Source organism: Mandrillus leucophaeus, unplaced genomic scaffold, assembly GCF_000951045.1.
Source record: "Mandrillus leucophaeus isolate KB7577 unplaced genomic scaffold, Mleu.le_1.0 Scaffold196, whole genome shotgun sequence".
In the NCBI taxonomy this organism is placed as follows: domain Eukaryota; kingdom Metazoa; phylum Chordata; class Mammalia; order Primates; family Cercopithecidae; genus Mandrillus; species Mandrillus leucophaeus.
The window spans coordinates 2,832,435-2,840,028 of record NW_012101987.1 but is presented as its reverse complement, the minus strand read 5'-3'; the positions used below and the strand labels follow the sequence as shown (position 1 = coordinate 2,840,028).

General features: G+C 38.8%; 1 pseudogene; it reads right to left on the bottom strand.

Moving 5' to 3' along the window:
- Positions 1–3,367: 3,367 nt before the first annotated feature.
- LOC105538627 lies at positions 3,368–3,686 on the bottom strand (annotated as a pseudogene).
- Between the last annotated feature and the right edge of the window lie 3,908 nt (positions 3,687–7,594).

Sequence of the window (7,594 nt, the reverse complement as noted above, 5' to 3'; positions counted from 1 at the left end):
AAAAAAAAAAATAAAGAAAGAACATTGTTTTTTTCATATTACCAGAATTGTTTTTCTGGTTCCTTCTCATTTGGGTAGACTATGTGAGAGGGAAGTTCTGAAGTCTCAAAGCTGCTGTATACATTTCTTTGTCCCACAGGGTGCTCCCTTGATGTAATACTCTAACCCTTTTTCTAGGGATGTGGTTTCCTAAGAGCTAAACTACAGTGATCATTATTTCTCTTCTGGATCTAGCCACACAGCAGGGCTATTAGTCTCTGGGCTGGCACTTGGGGGTGTCTGCACAGAGTCCTGTGATGTGAATCATCTTCAGGTCTCTCAGCCATGGATACCAGCACCTGCTGTGGTGGAGGTTGCAGAGGAGTGAAATGGACTCTATGCGCATCCTTAATTGTTAATTGTTTAATGCACTAGTTTTCTGCTGGTTGGCCTCCTGCCAGGAGGTGAAGCTTTCAAGACAGCATCAGCTGTAGTAGTATAGGGAGGATCAGGTACTGAACAGGGTCTTAGAATTTTCAAAAGAATAAGAATTTTGTCTTCGGCTAAATTCAACAGGTGGGGGCCAGCTAGGACCATCAGGTGGGGGCAGGGTTAGGCAAGTCTGAGCTGACTCTCCTTTGGAGGGGCTTTGCCCTGGCTGCTGTGGTGAGATGGAGGTGTGGTTCCCAGGCCAATGGAGTTATGTTCCCAGGAGGATTATGGCTGCCTCTGGTGGTGATGCATGTTGTCAAGAAAGTGGGAAAAAGCAGACAGTCACAGGCCTCACCCAGCTCTCACATGACCCAAAAGACCAGTCTAGCTCCCACGATGTCTCTCCCCTCAACAGCACCAGGTTAGTTTTCAAGGAGTGGGTGAGCAGGGCTGAGAACTTGCCCCAGGCTACCAGTCTCCCAGCAAAGAGAGCAAGCAGAACTTTTACACCTTTCCACCTGTCAAGTCTGCACATTGGATTCATGCCCTCCTCCGAGTTCTGGCAAGAAAACTTCACGTTTGGTTGGAATTGTTACAAAGTTAAGCTGGAGGTAAAACCATTTTATGTTTTTAATAAAAGTTTTTTTTCAAACTTTCTGCCAACTTACAGATCTAAATATATTTAGCTTTTCTATATCCTATTAAAAATAAGATTCTAATCAGGCATGGTGGCTCATGCTTGTAATCCCAGCATTTTGGGAGGCCAAGAAACAGACTGTTTAAACCCAGAAATTTGATACCAACATGGCAAAAACCCATGTCTACACAATATACAAAAATTAGCAGTCAGGCACGGTGGCTCACATGTGTAATCCCAGCACTTTGGGAGGCCAAGGCTGGTGGATCATGAAGTCAGAAGATTGAGACTATCTTAGCTAACACGGTGAAATGCTGTCTCTACTAAAAATACAAAAAGTTAGCTGCGCGTGGTGGTGGGCACCTGTAGTTGCAGCTACTTGGGAGGCTGAGGCAGGAGAATCACTTGAACCTCGGAGGTGGAGCTTGCAGTGAGCCAAGATTGTGCCACTGCACTCCAGCCTAGGCGACAGAGACTCCGTCTCAAAAAAAAGAAAAGAAAAGAAAAGAAACAGAAAAATTAGCTGGGCATGATAACCAGCACCTGCATTACCTGCTATTCAGGAAGCTGATTTAGGAGGATTACCTGAGCCCAGGAGCTTGAGGCTGCAGTGAGCCACGATCAATCTACCGCACTCCATCCTGGGTGAGAGTGAAATCCTTTCTAAAAAAAAGCCAAAGCATATCAACCTAAAATTCTGTGGGTTTTTTTTTTTTAATTGTTGTTATTATTCTAAGAGTTTTTGAGGTAAAGGTGTTGTTTGGCTACATAGATAAGTTCTTTAGCAGTAATGTCTGAGATTTGGGTGCACCCAGCAACTGAGCAGTGTATACTGTACCCAGTGTGTAATCTTTTAGTTCTCACCCACCTCCTGCTCTTCCCCTCAAGTTCTCAGAGTTCATTATATAATTCTCATGCTTTCGAATCCCCATAGCTTAGCTCCCATTCACTTAGAATAATGATCTTCTAATCCATTCAAGTTGCTGTGAATGCCATTACTCCATTTTTTAATGGCTGAGTATTACATGATATATACAAATCACATTTTCTTCATCCACTTGATGGTTGACAGGCATTTAGGGTGCTTCCATTCTTCTGCAATTGGAAATTGTTTTGCCACAAACATGCCTGTGCAAGTGTCTTTTTTATATAATGACTTTTTTCTGCATGTAAATACCCAGTAGTGGGTTTGCTGGATCAAATGGTAGTTCTACTTTTAGTTCTTTAAAAAAATCTCCTGGCTGCGTGTGCTGGCTCAAGCCTGTAATCCCAACACTTTGGGATGCCAAGGTGGGTAAATCACCTGAAATCAGGAATTTGAGACCAGCCTGGCCAACATGGTGAAAATCCATCTCTACTAAAAGTACAAACAAATTAGCCTGTCACGGCGGCATGTGCCTGTAGTCCAAGCAACTGAGGAGGGTGAGGCAGGAGAATCACTTGAACTCAGGAGGCAGAGGCTGCAGTGAGCCGACATCACAACACTGCACTCAGCCTGGGTGACAGAATGAGACTCTATCTCAAAAATAAAAATAAAAATAAATAAATTCCCAGCTGTTTTCCATAGTGATTGTACCAGTTTACATTTCCACCAGCAGTGTTAAAGTGCTCCATTTTCATCACATCCATGGCAATATCTAGTTTTTTGATGTTTTAATTGTGGCCATTCTTGCAGGAGTAAGGTGGTATCACAATGTGATTTTAATCTGCACTTTCCCGAAAATCAGTGATGTTGAGCTTTTTTTTTTTTTCAGTATTCACATTTTTTATTTCAAGGTGTAAAATATATGTGTCTAACATTGTCACTTTCATCTGCAGATGGAATAATCGAGAAGTATAAAAACCTGTACTTTTTTTGTTTGTTTGTTTTGTTTTTCTTTTTTCTTGAGACAGAGTCTCACTCTGCTATCCAGGAAGGAGTGCAGTGGCATGATCTTGGTTCACTGCAAACTCCGCCTCCTGGGTTCAAGCAATTCTTCTGCCTCAGCCTCTCGAGCAGCTGGGACTACAAGTATGTGGCACCATACTCAGCTAATTTTTGTATTTTTAGTAGAGATGGGGTGTCAACATACTGGCCAGGCTGGTCTTGAACTCCTGACCTCATAATCCGCCTGCCTCGACCTCCCAAAGTGCTGGGATTACAGGCGTGAGCCAGTATGCCCAGCCCTGTACTTAACATTTTATCAAGATTATCTGCCAACAAGTTACCCATATCCAGGTTTCAATGGGTCTGGAATCTTCTTTCCACTTGATAAGGGTAAGTATTAGGAAATCCAGTTGACGACATTTTTATTTAAAAATCAAAAAAAATCAGCACAGTCAAGTTGTCTTAGTCTTAAGGATTTCTGGATTTCTTTCTTGGAGGAGGTCAGGTCTTTCCAAGGCTTGAGTCCTTGAATATTCTTCCAGTCATCAAAAGTAGAGTCTTTTATTTTCTCATATTCTGACCTAATGATACTATTTGCTTTCAGTATTTTTTTTCCAACTCAGGATCCATTTTAATCTTCACAGCATCATGTCAGATTTGTGAAAACTCACAAAGACCAAAAGAAACTCCAACAATTAACAACAACATGGGGACTTCGTAGCGGAGAGTCTTGTTCTTGCACAAAGCACACATCACTGTGGGTGCAAACATGACTGAACTCTTCCATCCGTTTAGAACTCCAAGCAGGCCCAACACAGATTCTCAAATCTCAGCGGCCCAAGCTCTCATCAACATGAGTACGTCCTTCACTCATCAACTTTCCCTGGTTGTTTGGTGCTCGGTCCTTACTGATAGGTTTCCAAGCATTTTTTTAAATATGTTTGTTGGCCATTTGTATATCTTCTTTCAAGAATTGTCTGTTCATGTCCTTCGCACACATTTTCATGGGATTATTCGTTTGTTTTTTCTTGCTGATTTGTTCGAGTTCCTTGTAGATTCTGGATAACAGGTCTTTGTTGAATGCATCGGTTGTAAATATTTTCTACTCTGGGTTTTCTCTTTACTCTGCTGATTACTTATTTTACTGTGCAGAAGTTTTTCAGTTTAATTAAGTCCCATTTATTTATTGATTTTTTTTTTTTTTTGCATTTGCTTTAGGGTTCTTGGTTATAAACTCTTTGCCTAAGCAAATGTCTAGAAGTGTTCTTCTGATGTTATCTTCTAGAATTTTTATAGTTTCAGGTCTTAGATTTCAGTCTTTGATCCACCTTGAGTTGACTTTTGTACAGGATGAGAGATGAAGATCCAATTTTCTTATTCTACATGTGGCTTACCAATTATCTCAGCACCATTTGTTTAACAGGATGTCTTTTTTTTTTTTTTTTTGAGACGGAGTTTTGCTTTTATTGCCCAGGCTGGAGTACAATGGCACAATCTTGGCTCACTCTAACCTCTGCCTCCTGGGTTCAAGCAATGCTCCTGCTTCAGCCTCCTGAGTAGCTGGAATTACAGGCACGTGCCACCATGCCTGGCTAATTTTTTTGGTATTATTAGTAGAGACTGGGTTTTGCCATGTTGGTCACGCTGGTCTTGAACTCCTGACCTCGTGATCCACATGCCTCAGTCTCCCAAAGTGCTGGGATTACAGGCATGAGCCACTGTGACTGGCTGATTTTTGTATTTTATTAGAGACGAGGTTTCACCATTTTGGCCAGGCTGGTCTCAAACTCCTGACCTCAGGTGATCCAATTGCCTTGGCCTCCCAAAGTGCTGGGATTACAGGCATGAGCCACCACGCCCAGCCTTAGGGTATCCTTTTTATACTTTATGTTTTTGTTAACATTGTTAAAAATTAGTCGGCTGTATGTATTTCGGTTCATTTCTGGGTTTGCTATTCTATTCTGTTGGTCTATATGCCTATTTTTATACCAGTATCATACTGTTTTGATGACTATCACCCTTTGGTATAGTTTGAAGTTGGTAATGCAATCCCTTCAGATTTGTTCTTATTACTTAGTCTTGTTTTGGCTGTGTGGGCTTTTTTTGGTTCCATATGAATTTTATAATTGTCTTTTTTATTTTTTTTAGTTCTGTGAAGAATGATGATGTTATCTTTATGGAAACTGCATGGAATTTGTAGATTGTTTTTATTATTATGGTCATCTTCACAATAGTCACTCTACTTATCCATGAGCATGAAATGTGTTTCCATTTGTTTGTGTCATCTATAATTTATTTCAACAGTGTTTTGTTATTTACCTTGTAGAGATCATTTGCCTCCTTGGCTAAGTATATTCCTAATTATTATTATTATTATTATTTTGCAGCTGTTGTAAGAGGAGCTGAATTCTTGATTTGATTCCTAGTTTGGGTTGTTGTTTGTGTATGGCAGTGCTACCAAATTGTGTACATTGATTTTTGTATCCTGAAACTTTACTGAATTCATTTATCAGATCTAGGAGCTTTTTGGATGTCTTTAGTGTTTTTTAGGTATACAATCATATCATCAATGAACAGTCACAGTTTGACTTCCTCTTTTCCAATTTGGATACCCTTTATTTCTTTCTCTTATTTGAATGCTCTGGCTAAGACTTCCAGCAATATGTTGAATAGAAGTGGTGAAAGTGGACATCCTTGTCTTGTTCTAGCTCTCAGGAGTAATGCTTTCAACTTTTTCCCATTCAGTATAATGTGGGCTGTGGGTTTGCCATAAATGACTTTTATTACCTGAAGCTATGTCCCCTCTATGCCGATTTTGTTAAGGTTTTAATGCTGAAGCAATGCTGGATTTTGTCAGGTTTTTTCCTGAACCTATTGAGATAATCATGTGATTTTTGTTTTTAAATCTGTTTATGTGGTATATCACATTTACTTACCTGCATATATTAAACCAGCCTTTCATTTTGGGTATAAAATGCACTTGATCATGGTGTATTATCTTTTTGATATGCTGTTGTATTTGCTTAGCTAGGATTTTGCTGATAATTTTATCATCATCTAAGTTCATCAGAAATATTTACTTTTCTTGTTTTTTTGTCATGTCTTTTTCTGGTTTGGGGATTAGGGTGATACTGGCTTGATGGAATGATTTAGAGAAGATTCCCTTTTTATCTTTTGAACAGTTTCAGTAAGATTGGTACCAATTCTTCTTTGAATGTCTGATGATAAAATATATCTGTGAATTCATATGCTCCCGGACTTTTTGGATGGCAATTTTTTATTACTATTTCAATTTCACTACCTCTTATTGGTCTGTTCAGATTTTCCATTTCTTCCGGGTGTAATCTAAAAGGATTGTGCATTTCCAGGAATTTATGTAGCTTCTCTACGTTTTCTAATTTGTATACGTAAATGTATTTACGGTAGCCTTCAGTAATCTTTTGTATTTCTGTGGTATTGTCTGTAATATCTTCCATTTTGTTTCTAATTGAACTTATTTAGATCTTCTCTCTGCCTTTTTTTGGTTAATCTTGCTAATAATGGTCTACCAATTTTGTTCATCTTTGTAAACAACCAGCTTTTTGTTGCATTTATCTCCTTGTATTCTTTTGTTTCAACCTCAGTTAGTTTTTCTCTGATCTGTTATTTTTTCTTTGCTGCTGCATTTGGATTTGATTTGGTTTTGCTTCTCTAGTTTTTTGAGGTGTAACCATACGTAGTCTACTTGTGTTATTTTAGACTTTTTGATGTAGGCATTTTTTGCTATCAACTTTGTCTTAACACCACTTTTGCTGTATGCCAGAGGTATTCATAAGTTGTATCATTATTGTCATTCAAATCAAAGTGTTTTTAAATTTCCATCTTAATTTTGTTGATTCAAAGCTCACTCAGGAGGCTGGGCATGGTGGCTCACTCCTATAATTTCAGCACTTTGGGAGGCTGAGGTGGGCAGATCACTTGAGGTCAGGAGTTTGAGACTAGCCTTGCCAAAATAGTGAAACTCCATCTCTACTAAAAATACAAAAATTAGCCAGGCATGGTGGCTTGTTTCTCTAATCCTATCTACTCAGAGGCTGAATTGCTTGAATCTAAGAGGTGGATGTTGCAGTGAGCCAAGATCATGCCACTGCACTCCAGCCTGGGCAACAAAGTGAGTCTCTGTTTCAAAAAAAAAAAAAAAAAAAAATCATTCAGGAGTAGGCTATTTGGGTTTATTTCTGGGTTCTGTATTCTGGTCTATTGATCTATGTGCCTGTTTTTATACCAGTATCATGCTATTTTGGGAACTATGGGCTTATAACATATAGTATGACTTGAAATCAGGTAACGTGATGCCTCCAGATTTGTTCTTTTTGCTTAGTCTTGCTTTGGCTATGTGAGCTCTTTTTTGGTTCCATATGGATTTTATCAGTGTTTTTTCTACTTCTGTGAAGAATGTTGGTGGTATTTTGATGGAAATTGCATTGAATTTGTAGATTGCTACTGATTTGTGTACATTAATTTTGTATCCTGAGACTTTGCTGAATTCATTTATCAGTTATAGAAGCTTTTCAGAGTCTTTAATGTTTTCTAGGTATACCACTATATTATTTATCATCAAACAGCAACAGCTTGACTTCCACCTTACCAATTTAAAACTTTTTTTTTTTTTTTTTTTTTTTGAGACAGAGTCTCCCTCT